The sequence below is a fragment of the Bombina bombina genome, chromosome 6 (genome assembly GCF_027579735.1).
Source record: "Bombina bombina isolate aBomBom1 chromosome 6, aBomBom1.pri, whole genome shotgun sequence".
NCBI lineage: Eukaryota > Metazoa > Chordata > Amphibia > Anura > Bombinatoridae > Bombina > Bombina bombina.
The window spans coordinates 689,482,676-689,506,892 of NC_069504.1; positions in this window are offsets into that span (position 1 = coordinate 689,482,676).

A 24,217-nucleotide genomic window follows, 5' to 3' on the forward strand; every position below is an offset into this window, starting at 1 on the left:
AGTGTAAAAATGCACATGTTAAGGATTGTGCTCTATACCATTTGCATTTTTGCATTAAACTTCTAAGCTGGCACTATAAATGGTAGTACATAGGGTAATAAAAAAAATAAAATTAAATGTAGTTACATATTCAGTTCAGGTGAGAGAATTCTAATATATATTTAATACAAGTCTTAAAATATGAAATGGTGAGTAAAACGTTGAGAGAAAAACTTCCACTAGTGATGCACGATAGATAATTATATAGAAAGAGTTGTTTCACATCCCACAGCATAAAGAGGTCCCATTTAAAGTGTATTTATCTGGTAAATTGTAGCATCTCATGTTATTTAATGAAAAAAATCCCCTCTAAATATTAACTTTGACAAAGGCTGTTTCTGTAATACTCAGTGTTGGATTGATGTGTAAAAGAAAAAGATATTTTCTCAATTAAATTCTCAATGTTAGTAGTTCTCAGTATGTATAGCTGCTGCCCAGAAATCTGTCATATATATATATTTCAATGAATGTTGAATTTATATTCCGCCTTTTTGCTTAAACTTTGGTTTCCAAAATCTTCAGCTTTAAATGGACAGTAAACACTTTGAAATGGTAAGATAAAATGCTACATTGTATATATACTGTATATATAAGAAAAAAAAAGGAGAGCACCACTGATACCATATACAAAAATTGTATGTAAATGTGTATAATTTGTGTAAATTTGTGTATAAGCAGCTGTTATAAAGAATAAACAAAAAATAAATAACAAGTGGTAACAGCGCTATAAATAATTGTGCAAAACAACCTAATAGTGTTGATACTAATGTTTATTTCAAATATATAAAACAAAGTATGCAAAATATGCAAACATAGTTACCTTATTTGAACACTTGAGAATGTATTACAAGTGAATTGTATCTTAATACCTCAATGCCTACTGGCAGTATAATGATATCTACTATCAATACAGTGCAAAGGAACGAAGTGCTGTACCAGCACGAAACATGTTGGTCTGTTTGATATAGAGCTATTGGGCTGACAAGCTTATAGGCTGTGATATTGTAACTCTTTTCTGTGATTTCTCACAGTACTCTTTCTACGGATATTAATAAAGAAACTTTTAAACTTTCAATCTCGATCCATTTACTGCTGGAACTTTTCCACCTGTGTGGAAGTACCTGGATTGTATTATCTTTTGGCGGTTTGTCCTGGCTTCAAACTGCTCCCAGCATCTTCACAAGCACTCTCTCTCTCTGGACGCACTTCAAGCGTGTATACTACAGGAGGCATTTCCAACACCCGCTGTGATTCTCAGCATTGCTACACACCAGTGACTGTTGAAAGCAAAACAACCCGGCTCTCATATTCAAGAAGAAGGGTGAGTGAGTGACTTGTTATTGATTTGTGTGTTTGGACTTCCAATATTAAATCTATTACCACATATACACATAGTGGGACTTCTCTACACCGATTGACAATTACTGGGGCTGTGAAGAAATAGGGGTTACAGGATTTATTGGAACTTTATATATTTTTTGTATACATTTACTATACCTGTTCAACCTCTGAATGAATACAGCTGCCCTGATTTGAAGAAAACTAAAAACACATCATTTATTCCCTTATGCTTGTATTTGATATAGATACAAGTCATCTTTTGGGACATAGTTCAGTGTTCTTTTTTTAAATTTAAGTTGTTAGAAGGTAAATCAGAGGTAAATAGAAAGAAAAAATACTATATAAAGGCGATGGATGGCAACATGAATAGTGATCGGGATAGTAAGTTTTTTAATAGAATGTAAACCACTTATAGCCAAGATAAGAAAAAGATAGAATATGCAGTAAAAAAATATTGGCATTCATTTAAAAAAGACCCTTTTTTAGGACCAAGTTTGCCCGATAGAAACCATATGATCTTTAAAAGTGGGCGGAATTTAAATCAATTCTTTCCCCCTCTGAAATGAGCCAGAAATTTATGCAAAAACAGAAACAAAATATTTACACTAAGATTGAAATAAATGAAAATGTAATAATACAGACACTAACTTCAGCTCCACCAAAAGGTTGGCATAGATGCAGTAGGTGGGAGAGAGGGAGGCCGGTTAGTAAGTTGTTATAGTAGTCAAGTCGGGAAATTACCAGGGAGTGGATTAGCTGTTTAGTAGTTTCAGCACTTAGAAACGGATGAATTTTGGAGATATTGTGTAGGTGGTTGTGGCAGGATGAAGAGAGCAATTGGATGTGGGAATGAAGGACAGATTTGAGTCAAGCATGACTCCGAGGCAGCGGACTTGGGGTGATGGGGAGATAGTGGTGCTGCCAACAGTGATAGAAAAATTAGAAACTGGAGTAGAGTTAGAGGGGGGAATTAGAAGTAGTTTGGTCTTGGACATGTTTATTCTTAGGTGGTGAGAGGCCATCCAGGAGCAAATGCCAGATAAGCAGTCGCTGATGTGAGAATTGAAAGAAGGAGAGAGTGCAGGGGTGGAAAGGTAGATCTGGGTATCATCAGCATAGAGATGATAGCTGAAGCCATAGCTGTTGATAAGTTTACCCAGTGAAGAAGTGTAAATAGAGAAGAGTAGAGGACCCAGGACAGAGCCTTGAGGTACTCCAACAGACAGAGGTAAAAGAGAGGAGGAGTCACCAGCAAAATAGATGGAGAAGGATCTGTTAGAGAGATAAGAGTAGGTTAGGCGATCGAAAACTAGTTTTTCAAGGAATTTTGAAGCTAGCGGGAGCACAGATATGGGGCGGTAGTTTGCAGGGGAATTAGGGTCAAGGGAGGGTTTTTTGAGGATGGGGGTGACCTTTGCATGTTTGAAGGAGGCAGGGAATGAGCCGGTAGAAAGGGATAGGTTGAATATTTGAGCAAGAGCCGGAGTGAGGGTGGGAGACAGAGGGGGAATTAGATGTGAAGGAATAGGGTCAAGTGGGCAGGTAGTGAGGTGTGAGGAAGACAAAAGGGAAGCCCCTTCACTCTCAGTGGTTGGGAGGAGGGTGCAGAGAGTGGCAGAGGGACCTCTTCAGCCGCCGCTTGGGCCAAGACTTCAGCCGGATCATGGACATCTTCAGCCCCCGCTTGGGCTTGGATGAAGACTTCGGAAGCCTGGACCGATCGGTGATACCCGGCGTGGTGAAGATAAGGTAGGAAGATCTTCAGGTGCTTAATGTTAGGTTTATTTAAGGGGGGTTTGGGTTAGATTAGGGGTATGTGGGTGGTGGGTTGTAATGTTGGGGGGGGTACTGTATGTTTTTTTTTACAGGCAAAAGAGCTGAATTCTTTGGGGCATGCCCCACAAAAGGCCCTTTTAAGGGCTGGTAAGGTAAAATAGCTTTTCTATTTGTATTTTAGGGTAGGGCATTTTTTTTATTTTGGGGGGCTTTGTTATTTTATTAGGGGGCTTAGAGTAGGTGTAATTAGCTTAAAATTGTTGTAATATTTTTATAATGTTTGTAAATATTTTTTTATTTTTTGTAACTTAGTTATTTTTTTATTTTTTGTACTTTAGTTAGTTTATGCAATTGTATTTATTTGTAGGTATTTTATTTAATTAATTTATTGATAGTGTAGTGTTAGGTTTAATTGTAACTTAGGTTAGGATTTATTTTACAGGTAATTTTGTAATTATTTTAACTAGGTAGCTATTAAATAGTTATTAACTATTTAATAGCTATTGTACCTGGTTAAAATTGCCTGTAAAATAAATATTAATCCTAAAATAGCTACAATATAATTATAATTTATATTGTAGCTATATTAGGGTTTATTTTACAGGTAAGTATTTAGCTTTAAATAGGAATAATTTATTTAATAAGAGTTAATTTATTTCGTTAGAATAAAATTATATTTAACTTAGGGGGGTGTTAGTGTTAGGGTTAGACTTAGCTTTAGGGGTTAATACATTTATTATAGTAGCGGTGAGGTCCGGTCGGCAGATTAGGGGTTAATAATTGTAGGTAGGTGGAGGCAACGTTGGGGCCGGCAGATTAGGGGTTAATAAATATAATATAGGGGTTGGCGGTGTTAGGGGCAGCAGATTAGGGGTACATAGGGATAATGTAGGTTGCGGCTGTGTACGGAGCGGCAGATTAGGGGTTAAAAAAATATGCAGGTGTCAGCGATAGCGGGGGCGGCAGATTAGAGGTTAATAAGTGTAAGGTTAGAGGTGTTTAGACTCGGGGTACATGTTAGGGTGTTAGGTGCAGACATAGGAAGTGTTTCCCCATAGGAAACAATGGGACTGCGTTAGGAGCTGAAAACTGCTTTTTTGCAGGTGTTAGTTTTTTTTTCAGCTCAAACGGCCCCATTGTTTCCTATGGGGGAATCGTGCACGAGCACGTTTTTTAAGCTGGCCGCGTCCGTAAATATCGCTGGTATTGAGAGTTGCAGTGGCGGTAAATTATGCTCTACGCTCCTTTTTTGGAGCCTAACGCAGCCCTTCTGTGAACTCTCAATACCAGCGGTCTTTAAAAGGTGCAGGGGAAAAAAGCCAGCGTTAGCTACGCGGGTCGTTACCGACAAAACTCTAAATCTAGCCGTATGTGTTTATTCCAACGTTTCGGCCCCATTTGGGCCTTTGTAAAGGTCATTAACCCATAATGTTATAAATAATAATAAATAATAAACACATACGCCTAGATTTAGAGTCTTGTCGGTAAAGACCCGCGGTGCTAACGCTGCTTTTTTTCCCAGCGCACCCTTAAGACAACGCTGTTATTTAGAGTTGTCTGAGGGGCTGCGTTAGGCTCAGAAAAGGGAGGGTTGAGCATAATTTAGCTCCACTTCAACCCTCAATACCAGCGTTGCCTACGGTAGTGGTAAGCTGGAAAAACGTGCTCGTGCACGATATCCCCATAGGAAACAATAGGGCTGAGCTGGCTGAAAAAACCTAACACCTGCAAAAAAGCAGCGTTCAGCTCCTAACGCAGCCCCATTGTTTCCTATAGGGAAACACTCTCTAAGTCTACACATAACACCCTAACATGAACCCCGAGTCTAAACACCCCTAACCTTACACTTATTAACCCCTAATCTGCCGCCCCCGCTATTGCTGACACCTACATTATAATATTAACCCCTAATCTGCCGCTCCGGACACCGCCGCCATCTACATTATAGCTATGAACCCCTAATCTACTGCCCCTAACATCGCCGACACCTATATTATATTTATTACTCCCTAATCTGCCCCCCCAATGTCTCCGCCACCTACCTACACTTATTAACCCTAATCTGCCGACCGGACCTCGCCGCCACTATAATAAATGTATTAACCCCTAAACCGCCGCACTCCCGCCTCGCGAACACTATAATAAATAGTATTAACCCCTAATCTGCCCTCCCTAACATCGCCACCACCTACCTACAATTATTAACCCCTAATCTCCCGCCCGCAACGTCGCCGCTACTATAATAAAGTTATTAACCCCTAAACCTAAGTCTAACCCTAACCCTAACACCCCCCTAACTTAAATATAATTTTAATTAAACAAAATAAATTTACTATTATTAAATAAATTATTCCTATTTAAAATTAAATACTTACCTAGAAAATAAACCCTAATATAGCTACAATATAACTAATAGTTACATTGTAGCTATTTTAGGATTTATATTTATTTTACAGGCAACTTTGTATTTATTTTAACTAGGTACAATAGCTATTAAATAGTTAATAACTATTTAATAGCTACCTAGTTAAAATAAGTAAAAAATTACCTGTAAAATAAATCCTAACCTGTTACAAATACACCTAACACTACACTATCATTAAATTAATTCAATAAATTACCAACAATTAGCTAAACTAAAATACAATTAAACAAACTAATCTATAATACAAAAAACAAACAAACACTAAATTACACAAAATAAAAAAATATTACAAGAAGTTTAAACTAATTACACCTAATCTAAGCCCCCTAATAAAATAAAAAAGCCCCCCAAAATAATAAAATGCCCTACCCTATTCTAAATTACAAAAGTATTCAGCTCTTTTACCAGCCCTTAAAAGGGCTTTTTGCGGGGCATTGCCCCAAAGTAATCAGCTCTTTTACCTGAAAAAAAAAATACAACCCCCCCAACATTAAAACCCACCACCCACATACCCCTACTCTAACCCACCCAAACCCCCCTTAAAAAAAACCTAACGCTATCTGCCCCTGAAGATCTCCCTACCTTGAGTTGTCTTCACCCAACCGGGCCGAAATCTTCATCCAAGGTGCGCAGAGGAGGTCCTTCATCCGGTAGAAGTCTTCATCCAGGCGGCATCTTCAATCTTCATCCATCCGGAGTGGAGCCATCTTCCAAGGAGCCGATGCGGAGCCATCCTCTTCATCCGGAGTCTTCTTACACAATGACGGTACCTTTAAGTGACGTCATCCAAGATGGCGTCCCTTCAATTCCGATTGGCTGATAGGATTCTATCAGCCAATCGGAATTAAGGTAGGGAAAATCTGATTGGTTGATCAAATCAGCCAATCGTATTGAGCTTGCATTCTTTTGGCTGTTCCAATCCTATCAGCCAATCGGAATTGAAGGGACGCCATCTTGGATGACGTCACTTAAAGGTACCGTCATTGTGTAAGAAGACTCCGGATGAAGAGGATGGCTCTGCGTCGGCTCCTTGGAAGATGGCGCCGCTCCGCTCCGGATGGATGAAGATTGAAGACGCCGCCTGGATGAAGACTTCTACCGGATGAAGGACCTCCTCTGCGCACCTTGGATGAAGATTTCGGCCCGGTTGGGTGAAGACGACTCAAGGTAGGGAGATCTTCAGGTGGTTAGTGTTAGGTTTTTTTAAGGGGGGTTTGGGTGGGTTAGAGTAGGGGTGTGTGGGTGGTGGGTTTTAATGTTGGGGGGGTTGTATTTGTTTTTACAGGTAAAAGAGCTGATTACTTTGGGGCAATGCCCCGCAAAAAGCCCTTTTAAGGGCTGGTAAAAGAGCTGATTACTTTTGTAATTTAGAATAGGGTAGGACATTTTATTATTTTGGGGGGCTTTTTTATTTTATTAGGGGGCTTAGATTAGGTGTAATTAGTTTAAACTTCTTGTAATATTTTTTTATTTTGTGTAATTTAGTTTTTTTTTGTATTATAGATTAGTTTATTTAATTGTATTTTAGTTTAGCTAATTGTTGGTAATTTATTGAATTAATTTAAAGGGACAGTTTACTCAAAAATTTTCTCCCCTTTAATTTGTTCCCAATGATCCACTTTACCTGCTGGAGTGTATTAAATTGTTTACAAGTAGCTCCTTTACCCTTATATTGGCATTTGAAATTGTTAATTTAGCATGTGGTATCCCCACCTATTCTGAAAGTTTGTGGCCGCGCGTACCAGCTATACATAAGCTTTGTAAACACAGCCAGCAGAAGAAATTACACTCCCAGTGTGATAAAGCAGAGATAAGGTAATAAAATGTTGATTTTCCATTGTTCTCTCAAAGTACTGGTGATTGTTTTAAGGACAGATATAAGATAAAGAAGCAGGTATATGTGCACAATGTGATACAGTAATGAGATCTGATTATACCTACAAGCTCAACCCATTTTATTAGGTTGTGGCTTCAAAACACAAAATCAGAGCTTTAATATACAGAAATAAACCTTAAAAAGCTAATTTTCAGACATTTTTTACTCTGCAGTTGGTAAAAAAAGCAAATGTAAACACATTAAGGGAAAAACTATTTTACAGTATACTGTCCCTTTAATGATAGTGTAGTGTTAGGTGTATTTGTAACTTAGGTTAGGATTTATTTTACAGGTAATTTTGTACTTATTTTAACTAGGTAGCTATTAAATAGTTATTAACTATTTAATAGCTATTGTACCTAGTTAAAATAAATACAAAGTTGCCTGTAAAATAAATATAAATCCTAAAATAGCTACAATGTAATTAGTAGTTATATTGTAGCTATCTTATGGTTTATTTTCTAGGTAAGTATTTCGTTTTAAATAGGAATAATTTATTTAGTTATAGGAATATTATTTTGTTTTATTTAAATTATATTTATGTTAGGGGGGTGTTAGGGTTAGACATAGGTTTAGTGGTTAATAACTTTATTATAGTAGCAGCGACGCTGCAGGCGGGAGATTAGGGGTTAATAATTGTAGGTAGGTGGCGGTGATGTTAGGGAGGGCAGATTAGGGGTTAATACTATTTATTATAGTGTTTGCGAGGTGGGAGTGCGGCGGTTTAGGGGTTAATACATTTATTATAGTGGCGGCGAGGTCCGGTCGGCAGATTAGGGGTTAATAAGTGTAGTTAGGTAGTGGCGACATTAGGAGGGGCAGATTAGGGGTTAATAAATATAATATAGGTGTCGGCGATTTTAGGGGCAGCAGATTAGGGGTTCATAGCTATAATGTAGGTGGCGGCAGGGTCTGGTCGGCAGATTAGGGGTTAAAAATTATTATTATAGTGTTTGTGATGTGGGGGGGCTCAGTTTAGGGGTACATAGGTAGTTTATGGGTGATAATGTACTTTGTAGCACAGTAGTTAAGAGTTTTATGTTCCGGCGTTAGCCCATAAAGCTCTTAACTACTGCCTTTTTTTGGCGGTAGGAGTCTTGTCGGTAGAGGCTCTGACGCTCACTTGTTCCAAGACTCCAAATACCAGCGTTAGGCAAATCCCATTGAAAAGATAGGATACACAATTGAAGTAAGGGGATCTGCAGTAGCCTGGAGTCACGGAAAGAAAGTGAGCGGTAGACCCTTTCCTGCCTGACTCTAAATACCAGCGAGGGTTAAAAAGCAGCGTTAGGACCCCTTAACGCTGCTTTTGACGGCTAACGCCAAACTCTACATCTAGGCCATAATGTTTGCAAAAGAAGGAGCTGTGTCTTTATGATTCTTATAAATATTTCGAATGACTACAGCAGAGATATTTGTGAAGGTATGCTGACCTATTATGGATGTATACATATATATATATTGCATAAAAGACTAATGACTAATTTTAGTAACATTAAGTAATATTCACCTAAATTTCAAGCTTTGCGTTGCGGCTTGTAATGTTGAAAACATGGCATTTTCAGCGTTAAAACAGCACCGCAGCTATTACAATTCTTGTCGGTATAGTTGTACCGCACACCTTTTAGCCTGTAACAACGTCAGTCCCGCACACATAAAAATGACGTTTTTTCATGGGATTCCCATAGCGCCGGTATTACGAATTTTGCGTTCTTGCTAAAAAGTGAGCATGACAGCCTAAAATGACAAGATCTGTACCGCCATCTAAACTCAGTAGTTATGAGTGATACGCTACAAAGCTGTAGCATAAAACTCATAGCTAAAGTGTTACAAAGTACACTAACACCCATAAACTACCTATTAACCCCTAAACCGAGGCCCTCTCACATCGCTAAACTAAATGACAAAAAACAAACACTAAATTAAGAAAAATAACAAACAAATTATCAAAAATAAAAAAGAATTACACCTAATCTAATAGCCCTATCAAAATAACCCCCCCCCCCAAAATAAAAAAAATTCTAGCCTACAATAAACTACCAATGGCCCTTAAAAGGGCCTTTTGTGGGGCATTGCCCCAAAGATATCAGCTCTTTTACCTGTAAAAAATACAAACAGCACCCCAACAGTAAAACAAACCACCCAACCATCCCCCCAAATAAAAAACCTAAGCTACCCATTGCCCTGAAAAGGGCATTTGTATGGGCATTGCCCTTAAAAGGGCATTTAGCTCTTTTACTGCCCAGACCCTAAACAAAAAAATAAAACCCACCCATTAAACCCTTAAAAAAGCCTAACACTAACCCCCTGACTATCCACTTACAGTTTTTGAAGTCCCATTTGAACGATCTTTATCTCGGTAAAGTCTTCATCCAGGCGGCAAGAAGTCTTCATACAGGCAGCCTCTTCTATCTTCATCCAGCCGGCAAAGTCCTCATCCAGGCAGCAAGAAGTCTTCATCCATGTGGCCTATTCAATCTTCCTCCAGCCGGCACGGAGTGGGTCCATCCTGAAGACATCCGGCGTGAAGCATCCTCTTCATACGGTTACCGCCGTACACTGAATCTTCAATGCAAAGGACGTGATTCCTTGCATTCCTATTGGCTGAAAAATTGGAATCAAAATTTTGAATCAAAATTTGAAATAGGGCTGCTAAAATCCTATTGACTGAATTCGAATTAGCCAATAGAATTAGAGCTGCTTAAATATTATTGGCTGATTTAAAAGGAGTAAAAGAGCTGTTTATCTCAGGGCAATGCCCTACAAAAGGCCCTTTTAAGGGCCCCCCAAAAGGTCCTTTTAAGGGCCCTTGGTAGTTTGGGGGGTGGGGGTTTGTATAGTGTTAGGGGGTGTTTGTATTTTTTTGGGAATAAAAGAGCTGTTTATCTCAGGGCAATGCCCTACAAAAGGCCCTTTTAAGCCCCCCCAAAATGCCCTTTTAAGGGCCCTTGGTAGTTTGGGGGGTGGGGGTTTGTATAGTTTTAGGGGGTGTTTGTATTTTTTTGGGAATAAAAGAGCTGTTTATCTCAGGGCAATGCCCTACAAAAGGCCCTTTTAAGCCCCTCCAAAATGCCCTTTTAATGGCCCTTGGTAGTTTGGGGGGTGGGGGTTTGTATAGTGTTAGGGGGTGTTTGTATTTTTTTTGGAGTAAAATAGCTGTTTATCTCAGGGCAATGCCCTACAAAAGGCCCTTTTAGAGGCCCCCAAAAGGCCCTTTTAAGGGCCCTTGGTAGTTAATTCTAGAGTAGTTTTTTATTTTGAAGTGTTTTTTTAAGGGTATTAGAATAGGATTAATCTTAATTTTTTTGTATAATTTCATTGTTTTTTTTTTGTAATGATAGGTTTTTTTATTTTTTGTAATGGTAGTTTTTTTATTTTTTTGTAATGGTAGGTTTTAGTGTAAGGTAGTTTTATTTCACAGGTAAGTTTGTATTTATTTTAACTAGGTAGTTAGTAAATAGTTAATAATTATTTACTAACTAGTCTACCTAGTTAAAATAAATACAAACTTACCTGTGAAATAAAAATAAAACCTAAGTTAGATACAATATAACTATTAGTTTTATTTCACAGGTAAGTATTTAGTTTTAAATAGGTATTATTTAGTTAATAATTGTAAATTGAATTTAGATCTAATTTAATTATGTTAAAGTTAGGGGGTTAGGGTTAGGTTTAGGGGTTAATATAGTTTAATTTAGCTTGTTGCGATGTGAGGGGGGCTGGCGGTTTAGGGGTTAATAGGTTTATTTAGTTAATAATTGTAAATTTAATTTGTAATATCCCAGACGGGGATAAAAAGGCGCGCTGTCAAATTTCAAAAATAGGGGGGGGGGAGGGGAACAAAAATAGCGACTGAAAATGTAATTCACGACAATATAATTAATATCAAAATGAAATACCGTTCCCACTTATACTGTATGATCACAATGTTTATAGTCCATGTATAAAAGGTCACCGCCGGGCGTATCCTGGCAGGGCAGCTCCTCTTGGTCTCAGAGAGCAGGGATGTCACTGTTATAGGATAAAAAAGGAAAAAGAGGGCACCAAATAGCGTGATATCGTTTTCTTCAGAGTGAAAGATATTTAACACAAATATTGTGCTTACCAGAAGAAATTGCACTGTACTCTGACCAGTGCAGTATCGCCTGCTGGCACTTTATTCAGCGGCCAGTACACTGCACATTGATAGATTTTCTCCGGATATCCCTTGTCTTTTTGATGAATCAGCTTGTGAGTGTATTAACCTTAGAAAATAAAAAGAAGGCTCCACATAGCGTAATATTATCTTTTCAAAGAAATGGAGAAGACAGGTAATATGCTTACCAAAGGTTATTGCACTGTGCTATGACCAGTGCCCTCTCGCCTGCTAGCACTTTAACAGCGGCTAGTACACTGTATGATGATGAGGCCTCTCAGAGTCTTTCTGTTCTCTTTAGTATACAGCTCTGTGTATAGTGCCTTCAGCTGTGGCCGTGCAGGTTAGCTTGGTGAAGGAAAGTCTATTAGCTGTTACAACTAGATAGAGCTGAATAAAAGTTGTTGTAACTATTAAAACTTGAAAGGACTAAATAAAAAGTGGTGAACAACTTCCATAAATGAATAAAAGAGCTTTAATGACGCGTTTCTCAACCAACCAACAAAGGGTCGTTTCATCAGATACAAAGCAGATGTAAATTTAATTTAGCTATATTTTTATTATGTTAAAGTTAGGGGGTGTTAGGGTTAGGTTTAGAGTTACATTAGGGTTAGGGTTACGTTAGGGTTAAGTTTGAGGTTAATATAGATTAATTTAGCTTGTTGCGATGTTGGGGGCTGGCGGTTTAGGGGTTAATAAATGTAGTATATTGGCAGCGATATCGGGAGTGGCAGATTAGGGGTTAATAATTTTATTTAGGGAGCGGCGATATCAGGAAGGGGTTAATAACTGTAGGCAGGCGTCAGCGATGTTGGGGGGCAGCAGATTAGGGGTGTTTAGACTCGGGGTTTATGTTAGGGTGTTAGGTTTAAACAGTATTTTTATTTCCCCATAGGCATCAATAGGGCTGCGTTACGGGATCGCAGGTTTTTTTTTGTTTTTTTTTGCCAGCTCTCCCCATTGATGTCTATGGGGAAATCGTGCACAAGCACGTCAAACACAGTGCTTGTTTTGGGTGCGGTATGGAGCTCAATGCAACCATATCGCATGCAAAAGTCATATGTTTGAAAACTGGTAATGGCAGCGATATAGGAAATTAAATAACGTAACTTTTGTTGCGTTCGTTAATTTCTCTATGGCGCTCAAAACTCAAAATCTAGCTGATTGTCAATTAGTGCATATTTTCTTCTAAGTGAAAAACTAATTCTATCTGAAATACGTTTAAAACATAAACATTTCTGACCCACCTAGTCTGCATATTTGCTATTTCAAAGCATCAAACAACCTTATTTTAAACTATTTTAGATTGATACAGTATTTAAAAGGACAACAAACACTTTAAGATTTAAATATAAAATAATACTTTTCTTTAGTGCTCCATTTTCCTGTAAATGAATTCTGGATATGTAAGTTTTGCAAGTGGACACATAGCAGACTTCACAAGCATAACTGCCACACATCTGTCCCTAATTTAATTTAATTAGCTTCAGCAGAAATGATCAGATAAGGGACTGCAAAACAATGACTATTTTGTTAACACAATCACCAGCTGTGTTCTATTCCATTAAAAAGCCTGGATTGGCTCCTCCAAATACGTCAAGTGGGGGGTGGAGTTTGGCTAATGAAAAATATTTCAACGTTATACTATGTAGTAACCAGTATTGTAATGTCCCTTGGGTGATAATCTTTCAAACTTGCCAATTATAAGACCGGTTGACAACAATGTTTCAATAGCTATTGTAGAATGTGTAAATAGTCATAACCTTCTGCTTAAAGGAAAGTGTTAGAAAGTGCGGCTGAAAATCACAAATATGTTCCAAAGCTGAAAAACACTCATGAATCTGTGTATTTGTAGACCATGCAGTGTATAGGTAAGCAGTCAGTATAGTGGCGTTCTTAAGAACACAAGGTATACAGGTTAAAGTACAGATCACTGTTACACACTCATATACAACCTCAGTCTTTAGTACAATGGTATAGTATCTTGTATCCCAAGTTATAAACAAGATGTGTTGACTGTAACAAGGTGTCAAGTGTAACCAAATATAGTGTAATAAGAAACACCTCTAAAATTACTCACTGAACCGGCCCCACATCCGCGGGATAGCAGCTGGTCTCCACGAACTCCGCCTCACCGGTCAGCTCTGCATCAGATAAGGAGCAAGGGCTGTGTACCTCCAAGGTTAACTCCAATTTCCGTACCTCTTTCAAACACTCCAAGAAATGAGGTAACAAAGACAGCCGGCAGACGAGCGTGTTAAATAATTCCAAGATTTATTCAAAGTGTACAAACAAAATAAGATCACACCACTCCACACACCACAGCCATATTCCGACGCGTTTCCCGCCGCTAAACGGCACTTCGTCAGGGATAACAACAGCTGTTACACACCTTCCTTCTAATAGGCACACCTTTTACATGCTGTTTAAAGAAACAGTACTATTTACATACACAGTGCTTAAAGAAAAACATGTACAATTCAAAACAAATACTAGCAGTTTGAGTGCTACAAATGCAATATATCTCATAATAATAATATAGATATATTATTTAGTAAGACAATAGTTGTAAATAAAAGAACGGAATCTTCGGTGTTATATCAAATTCTAAACTCGAAAATCACATTACTTTTTATATACTACTTTTATATACTACTACTATTGTAAATATTTATTTACAACTATTGTCTTACTAAATAATATATCTATATTATTATTATGAGATATAGATATTTTGTTTGTACACTTTGAATAAATCTTGGAACGATTTAACATGCTCGTCTGCCGGCTGTCTTTGTTACCTCATTTCTTGGAGCGTTTAAATGAAAAATATTTGCAGCAAACAAAGTCTTAATATTTTCAAAACATTTTCAGACTCATTGACTGTTAATTTAAGACTGTAGACAAAACTTATAATTGCAAGATGTTTTCTGACCCTTTATAACATAAACATAAAAGTGATAATTCATATATGCCTGATGCTACAGCTTCATTACCTGAGTTTTTATCTCACAGATGAAGGTGATACAGTGGCACATGGGGAAGTTGAAGAGGAAATAATTATAACCTTTTATTATCCCTTAAATGATGACCATTAAATATAGAATTGCATAATAAACAAACACATAATAAAAAAACAATGCAAAAGCACTTAGGGGCCCATTTATCAAGCTCTGTATGGGGCTTGAAGCCCCGTGTTTCTGGCGAGCCTTCAGACTCGCCAGAAACACCAGTTATGAAGCAGCGGTCTAAAGACCACTGCTTCATAACCTGTCTGGCTGCTCTGAGGAGGCGGACAGAGATTGCGTGAAATCAACCCAATAGAATACGATTGATTGACACCCCCTGCTAGCGGCCGATTGACGGCGAATCTGCCGGGGGCGGCGTTGCACCAGCAGTTCACACTGCTGGTGCAATGCTGAATGCGGAGAGCGTATTGCTCTCCGCATTCAGTGATGTCTGTCGGACCTGATCCGCTGATCGGATCACGTCGGACAAACATTTCATAAACAGGCCACTTAGTCAGAATGCAAAATGAGTAGAAGATTTGTTATGACAAATTTAAAAGTAAGTTCTATTTTCCTTCCCCTGCATCATATGACAGCCATCAGCCAATCACAAAATGTGTATACATTGTGAATTCTTGCACATGCTCAGTAGTAGCTGGTGCCTCATAAAGCGTGCATATAAAAAGATTGTTCATATTTTGATAATGGAAATTAATTGGAAAGTTGTTTACAATTACATGCTCCATCTGAGTCATGTAAGTTTAATTCTGAATTTAGTGTTCCTTTAAATAATACATTTTTTATGATGGAAATTTTGTAAATATATTATACACCAAATTATCAATTAAGACCAGTTTGATTTCTGGTTAAAATGTTCCTTTAACTGTAACTACTCATATTTATAAGTAATTCAGTGCATACACTACTTCATTCTGAAGTTCTTCTTAGAAGCATTATGATGAAAGATTTCACAACTTTGTCATCATTTCTGCCCTATAGATTTTACATTCAGGCAGACAGGCAAAACAGTCAACACTGTAAGCAATATTGCAAAACCCAATGCCACAACACCTTCCTAGATATGAGCTGGCAATACGTCACACTGACACAGCTAGCTGAAAAAAAAGTGCAACCACTTCCCCATTCTTAGACAGTATGTTGGGATTTCTGGTCATAACATGTTTTTTGCTTAGGTTTGGAAATCCCAGAGAGTTTTCAAGACAATTGTTGTCTTGTGTACAAACACAGATACCAATCACTAGCTTCATGTCTGGTTTTAATCTGTAAATGGCTGTGTTTGATTTATTTCTTATCTTATATATTTTCTATACGTTTAAGCCTTTTTTTTTTTTTAAGGATTATTTTATATATTGATTGCAGCTATGAAGAATACTATTTGTGGGACAGCACTTTATAGGATTATATCTAAATTAATTCAATAGAAAAAAAGTTTGTGAAAGGATGTTCAATTCATTTTTTTTCAATATTACATGTAAAAGAGGGTACCAATATAACAGTTTTTAATGGGTGTTCCTGTGCTAAATAAAACTATTTTTGTTTTCGGGAATGCTAAGAGAGTTCTTGTCAGCTAACAATAATTTAAGCCTTTCTCAGGCGCACACAAACATACCTTTCTTGTTAGTTTTAATATTAGTTCAATAAAGCTTTTCTCTCTTTTTAAAATAAAAAATGTTTTAAAACATTTAACTGTTGCTATTTTATGTACTGAATTTGTTTTTAATGTAATGTACCTTTTATGTACAATTTATAATTAAATCAAAAATCATACTGAAAATCAAAAACATAAAATAACCTATTGAATTGGATAACTTGCCAACCAGTTTCAACAGATATTGCTTAATTTATTATCCATAGACTGACCAAAATAGTATAATAATTACAGTGCACAGAATAAGAGAATCTACTCAACTTGATGAGAATATATCCACAAATACTGTATCTTTTATTTAGACTTTTTTCACTATGTTTGTTATACATAGGCACATGCATAACATTCCTTTATTAGATTGGTGAATTTGTAAGGCTTCCACCAGTAGACAGTTTCATATTTAATATATTTTTATATGGATAAAAAAAGGAGACACCTCATAGGAAGTGATGTCACAACACGTTTGGACGTGGATGAGGCATCGTGGGGACAGATCGCTGTTATTTGGGTGAGCTTGGTGGCTATATCCAGGGCTCTCCAGCTGGGGGGATCAGTATTATCTAATCCGTGAGTTGCCCCTTGTCTTAACTATGATATGGTACATAGATACTACTTACCCTATGAGGAGCCTCCATTTTTATCCATGTGTTTTAGCTGCTGGTGATCCAGGATAAACTTCAGAAGTTCTGCCCAGTCATAGAAGATCTCTTTGCTGTTTTTGGACTTTATTATTGTCCTTTACGTCTTGCATTGATTGCCTGTTTATTGTATCTTATCCTTGCTACACTTTATGTGCGCTCTGTTGAAATTTTCTATCTGATATTTTTTATCTATTATATATCTTTATTTTTGCATCTTTTTATATGGTCTAGTAGAACTTCATCAAAGTTCCAAATCTATCCTAAAATTAAATCCAGAATTGCTCATTTCCTTGTTAAAAGGACATGAAACCCAAATTTTTTCTTTCATGATCCAGATAGAGAATATAATTTTAAACAATTTTCTAATTTACTTCTATTATCTAATTTGTTTAATTCTATTGGTATAATTTGTTGAAGGAGCAGCAATGCACTAATGGTTTCTAGCTAAACTCATGGGTGAGCCAATCACAATCGATATATATATGCAGCCACCAATCATCAGCTAGGACCTAGGTTCTCTGCTGCTTCTGAGCTTGCCTAGATAAACTTTTCAGCAAAGGATAACAAGAGAAGGAAGCAAATTAAATTATAGAAGTAAATTGGAAAGTTGTTTAAAATTGTATTCTCTATCTGAATCATAAAAGAAAATTTTGGGGTTTCATGTCCCTTTAACTACTCTTCTAACGTGTAAAACTAAAACAAAACATCTATTGATGGTCCAACCAAGTATTAAAATATGTGCCAGTTTATACACCAATAATTATATTTTCCAGATTTAGATTCCAAGACCAGATGAAAATTGTTTATATTATTATTATTATTATTATTATTATTGGTTATTTGTAGAGCACCAACATATTGCAATACCATTCATTAAAATAATTCAAGAATTTTGTTGTGTAGGCCATTGTTTTCTCAAAGTAAATAGTAAATATTAAAGGGACAGTAAACACCGGAATTTTTGTTTTTTAAAAAAGATAGATAATCCCTTTATTACTCATTCCCCAGTTTTGCATAACCAACACAGTTATAATACACGTTTTACCTTTGTAATTACCTTGTATCTATGCCTCTGCAAACTGCCCCCTTATTTCAGTTCTTTTGAAAGACTTGCATTTTAGCCAATCATTGCTGACTCCTAGATAACTTTAAGTGTTTGAGCTCAATGTTATCTATATGATACACGTGAACTAATGCCCTCTAGTGGTGAAAAACTGTCAAAATGCATTCATATTAGAGGCGGAATTCAAGGTCTAAGAAATTAGCATATGAGCCTAGCTAGGTTTAGCTTTCAACTAAGTATACCAAGAGAACAAAGCAAAATTGGTCATAAAAGTAAATTGGAACGTTGTTTAAATTGACATGCCCTATTTGAATCATGAAAGTTTATTTTGGACTTGACTGTCCCTTTAAAGTGATGGCATATTTCAGACTATAAGAATGTTGCAATGAAAAATATATTAGTTTGCAAGTAAAACCACATATTTTTTAAAGTGTATAAATATTTTATAATAAAAGATTTACAATCCTAATTGATATTATCTGTTCCTCCACCCCCTTCATTTCCTCTTTTGGCTGGGCTGTGATCAGTGCCGCCACTAGAAATTTTGGGGCCCCTGACTTAACCATTGATCAGCCCCCCCGTTTGACATGTGCAATTTTTGACCAAGTGACTAAAACATATTTGCACTTAATTCTTAAGTGTCTATTTAAACTTGGAAATGTTGTAAAGGTAGTAACATACAGACACACTCATACACTGAAACACAAACACTCACACATAAGGATTCACATATAGACACTCTAGAAGACACGCAAAGAAACACACAAACACACTCAGACACAGACACCCAAACAGACACTCAGCACTTGATTACATTGACCTGACAAGTAATGAGGTAAACTACAGTTTTGTAAAAAAAAAGGAGATTTAGAAAACAAAATATGGAGTTCTGATTATCTTTTTGTAAAGGAAAATGTCAACTAAATGATGACAACAGCATGCAGTGGCTGAAAGGAAGGGCCCTGAACTGCCTAAACAACAATAATTTAAAGGTTAAATGGTGGATTGGTGACTTCCGTAAAGGTCTCATTATTCTCAAAGTCTGTAGAAAGATGTGAATTATCAGTAGTAAGGTCAAATTGTCCTAAAAAGGAACAGACAATTGCAGAAATAAAGAGATCACTTTTTAAAGAATCCTATTTGTAAATGTGTAAAGAAAAATAATTCCGTGAATTCAAAATTGTACATTAATGATCTGGGTAGATGGCTAGATGAAGAAAAGTACTTTTAAAAGGTTGACATATGGGGCGCGATCCTATATGCGGCGTAGTTTTCGGCGCAAGCGAGGGAACCCGTGCCGCCCGTAATTTCAACTCGCAACTCGAGCTATCCAATATACTGCGCCGTCAGATGCTAAACTGGCGTAAGTAGGAAAAACCGGCGATTAACTAAAATGTGCGCAAACACACATTTTAGTCGTCACAAGTACTTACGCCAGTATTTTGTTCACGTAAAGTCTCAATAAAGAGTAGTTTTATGCAAATTAGGCTACAAATCATAAAAAATAACCGCCAGGTCTAAAGATGTGCCACGTAATTACGCCATTGAAAATTCATACATAAACCCATGCGCAGCCGCGATTTTCTTTAGTGTGTTTGGTTGGTTCTTGGAGCTACAGCACACTACAGTGAGTAGTACAGTGATTTAGTAAGAGCAGTGAGAGAGGCGCAATTCCTCAAAGTTAGTTAGGTCGGATTTTTGGATTTTTGTTTGGTTAAGCCTGTACATTTACTTACACTTTTTTTTAGATATTGCACACATTTTGCATACATACATATACAAAATACACAACACTTTTTTTTTTTAACACCTCACACATTTTATTTATCTTTTACAGTGTGATAGGCTGAGTGTTTGGTTGTGATTGTGTGTGATTGAAGTGGGAGTGAGTGTGTGTAGTTTGAGGATGATAGGGAGAGGTGGGGAGGAGGGGAGGAGAGTTGCAGGGAGAGGATTATGGACAGGAGGAGCAGCAGGGTCCCCGTCAGGGAGTAAGTGGAGTGGGGAGAGGGAGAGCCAGAAGGGATGATGGGAGTGGGGTTGCCCCGAGACCAGGCACACTCAGAATAGGGACAGAGGGTGCACATGGGGACAGAAGGGGGGAGGAGGGAGAGGATCGGGAGGAACCCACACCAGGGACATCCCAGGGAGGAAGCCAGGCGGCCACGGACGATGAGCGCATGAGATGCCCGAACTTCTTGTTTGCAGAGAATTTAGCGCTAGTCCAGGCCATCATGGAGAACCACACTGCCCTCTTTGGCCAGGAGAAGGGCAAAGGAGTTGCCCGTTGGCGTAAGGATGCATGGCTGTTGGTCGAGGAGGCAGTAAACAGCGTGGCCCAGCAGAGGAGGACTGTCAACGGCCTAAAGAAAAGATGGAATGATTGCAAGAGGCGGGTGAAGGAGAAAATGGGCCAAGAAGCTATGCACCAGAGGGGAACATGCGGTGGTCCTCCCCAGGAGGCTGAATATAATGAATGGCAGGAGATAATACGCAGGTCCCTGAGCATCACAGCAGTCCGTGGACTTCCAGGGGCTCGTGACTCAGGGGCTGCAACATCAGCACAGCATGCTGGTGAGTAACATCCCACACACCATTATTATATGTATTTGAGATATAACATCCTTTAATGTCACACATTCATGTACACAATGAGGAGCATGGTATTTGGCCTACTAACAAAAACATCTACAATTATATTTCACATTAAAGGGACATTAAACCAAATCTTGTTATTTCATTATTCAGATAGAGAATACAGTTTTAAACAACATCCCAATTTACTTCTATTATCTAATTTGATTATTCTGATATTCTTTGTTTATTTAATATCAATGCACATGGGTGAGCCAATCACATGAGGCATTGATGTGCAGCCACCAATCAGCAGCTTCTGAGCCTATCTAGATATGCTTTTCAGCAAAGAATATCAAGAGAATGAAGCAAATTAGGTAATTGAAGTAAATTAGAAAGTTGTTTAAAATAGCATGCTCTAGCTGAATCATGAAAGAATAAAAATGGGTTTAATGTCCATTTAATGCTACCTAACACATTGAAATTCATGATATGAGGTGGAATAGTGAAATACTAACATGTCTCAGAGTAACACAGGCCACAAGCCACATGTAGAGTTTTCAGTAAATGGACACTTTCGCCATCACAATACTTTTAGCTCAAGAAAGCACGTTATGTGCCTACATCAGGCTAAAGGAAATTGTGTGTCACTTAAAGAACACATTTTCTCCATCACTGACATGTACACATAACTATTGTATGAAACACATACATGTATACTTTGCATATTAAAAACCCTCATATCACAAATCACAATGTGCACATGCATGTTATAGAGTTTGACATGAGAATGAGTATAGGCCCTAGCATGTATCAATGTACATTGTATGCCCACATGGACATATATATGATTGTACTAATCCCTCTCATCATTTGACTCCTCCACAGAACCTCCTGTCATCAGGGTGCAAACGGGCATGCATCCACCACAACCACCAGTCCAAAGAATGCCTCCACCTCCACCACCAGTCCAAAGAATCCATCAACAAGGACAGTATGCTCCCAGGCATGAGCTGGTTTGGACTGCCTCTGTTGAGGACCCAGACGTGATGCCACCAACATTGGCAGATGAGCCCTGGCAAGATACCTGGCCGGAGGATTATTCTTTTGGCTTTGAGGGGGAGCCAAGTCAGCCCCAAAGGGTACATGTCTTTACCCCCCCCCAATATCAGGCCAGTCAGGGCTTTTATGCACAGGACATGCAAACTGGACAGGCTGAGTGGTCACACACCAGTCGGCAATGGGACTACCAGTCCACCCGGAGAGCTCCACAATCCACTTCCCTTGGAAAAGCTCCACCATCTGAAGAGGAGCATATAGCTGTATTTGTTCCTGATGCAGCACCAGCTGTAGTTGTGCCTGATGCAGCACCAGCTGTATTAGTTCCTGATGCAGCACCAGCTGTAGTTGTGCCTGATGCAGCACCAGCTGTATTTGTTCCTGATGCAGCACCAGCTGTAGTTGTGCCTGGTGCAGCACCAGCTGTATTTGTTCATGATGCAGCACCAGCTGAGGATGTCCCTGATGAACCAGCAGCTAGAGCTGAACCTTCGCCTAGAATCCCTGCTGGTCAACAGCCTGTAGATCCTATGTATTCTCCCCTGGGAGACGAACACATTTCCCTCCAGAGGAGGCTCATAGCAAGCTGTGAGAGAAGACAACGAGACCAACAAAGGTTTTACAGGAGCCAACAGACTTTACTCCAGCGTTCCATCGAGCTGCAATGGGACATGGCAGCATCTTTAAATGGAATAGTCCAAAACTAGTCTCAGATGATGAGAGTTATTTCTGATATGCAGATGCAGATTGACAACAGATGGCGGGAACAAAACCAACTGTTGGGTGTGTTGGTGGAGCACTTCACACACCAGCAGGACAATGCCTCCAGCCTCTCATCTGTGGCCAGCACTCCAGCTGAATCATCTGAATCCGCCCAACCCAGGAGAACCAGGAGATCCACTCCAGGCACCTCAGAACCCTCATCCAAGAAGCAAAGAAAATAATAAATATTCTTATAGTTGACCATAAATCTTGTCCTCTGTTATTTACCATATAATTGTCACATAATTGTCACATCCATGTGAGGTGTGTTTTAGTACAGTAATATTGTTAAAACATATAATAATACCTGTGTGGAAATGGCCCAAAAAGGTATTATTATCATGTTTATGACATATTCATGTTCTATAAACCACATCACATAGTTGTGTATGAAGGGTACATATAGTAATATTCACTTATAAGATGTAAATCAAGGTTTCTCACATCCAATATAAATTGACACATGGGTATATCTAACTAATAATGTATTTACAGAAGGTGTGAACATAAGGTATAAACATCCATTTTCATCATTCTTAATGATAGTCAATAAATCATAGTGACCTAAACATGAATTAAACAAATGAGAAATATACAGTAATTAGGGTGGTTAAGGGAAGGGGGTTGGGATGTAGTAGTTTCACTTACATGCAGTGGAAATCCATGGTATGTAATTCTGCAAGACATGATATATACACATGCAATGGTTGGTGAGGTACTGTCAAACATCATAATAAATGTGAATGTTACGGTTTACTGTACTTATGAACAAGTAACTTGCAGGTGAAGTATTCCCAGATGACATAATCCCTCACTTCATTCCCCCTCAGTGTCCCCCTGTCCACATCCTCAGGTACAGGAACCAGCTGCTGCTGCTGCTCTTGGTCAATGTCCCCCAATAAATGTGTGTCCACAGCAATGTTGTGTAGAATACAACAAGCATTGACAATGGAGCACACTGTGTTGGGGTTATACTGTAGAGCTCCGCCTGTAACATCCAGACACCTGAATCTGGATTTTAATAGGCCAAAGCTCCTTTCGATGACATTTCTTGTTCGTATGTGGGCCTCCTGGTACCTGAGTTGTGGCTCTGTAAGGGGGTGCACCAAGGGGGTTAATAGCCATGGTCTGCAGCCGTACCCTACGTCACCTGTCATGTAACATATGTATTCTGATTACTATAGGTACATTATGTGCTTAAAGGGACATAACATGGATTTCATTTAAAATATATATTTAACAAAAACATTAAATTGGTGCATTGTAAGCAATCTACTTTTATGCCAGGATTAGTCTAGAACAAAATTCTATTTTAAAGGACCAGTCAACACAGTAGATTTGCATAATCAACAAATGCAAGATAACAAGACAATGCAATAGCACTTAGTCTAAAATTCAAATGAGTATTAGATTTCTCCTACATTGGTGTATCCGGTCCACGGCTTCATCCTTACTTGTGGGATATTCTCAATCCCTACAGGAAGTGGCAAAGAGAGCACACAGCAGAACTGTCCATATAGCTCCCCTCAGGCTCCGCCCCCCCAGTCATTCTCTTTGCCGCTCTAACAAGTAGCATCTCCACGGGGGTGGTAAAGAGTATGTGGTGTTAGTTAAACCATTGCAAGGCTGGAACAAGGGTAAACAGGCCAAGAAGCCTGCTGCTGCTACCAAGACAGCATGAAGGGGTAGCCCCCGATCCGGGACCGGATCTAGTAGGGGGCAGACTTTCTCTCTTTGCTCAGGCTTGGGCAAGAGATGTTCCGGACCCCTGGGCACTAGAAATTGTCTCTCAGGGGTATCTTCTAGAGTTCAAGGACCTTCCTCCAAGGGGAAGGTTCCACATGTCTCG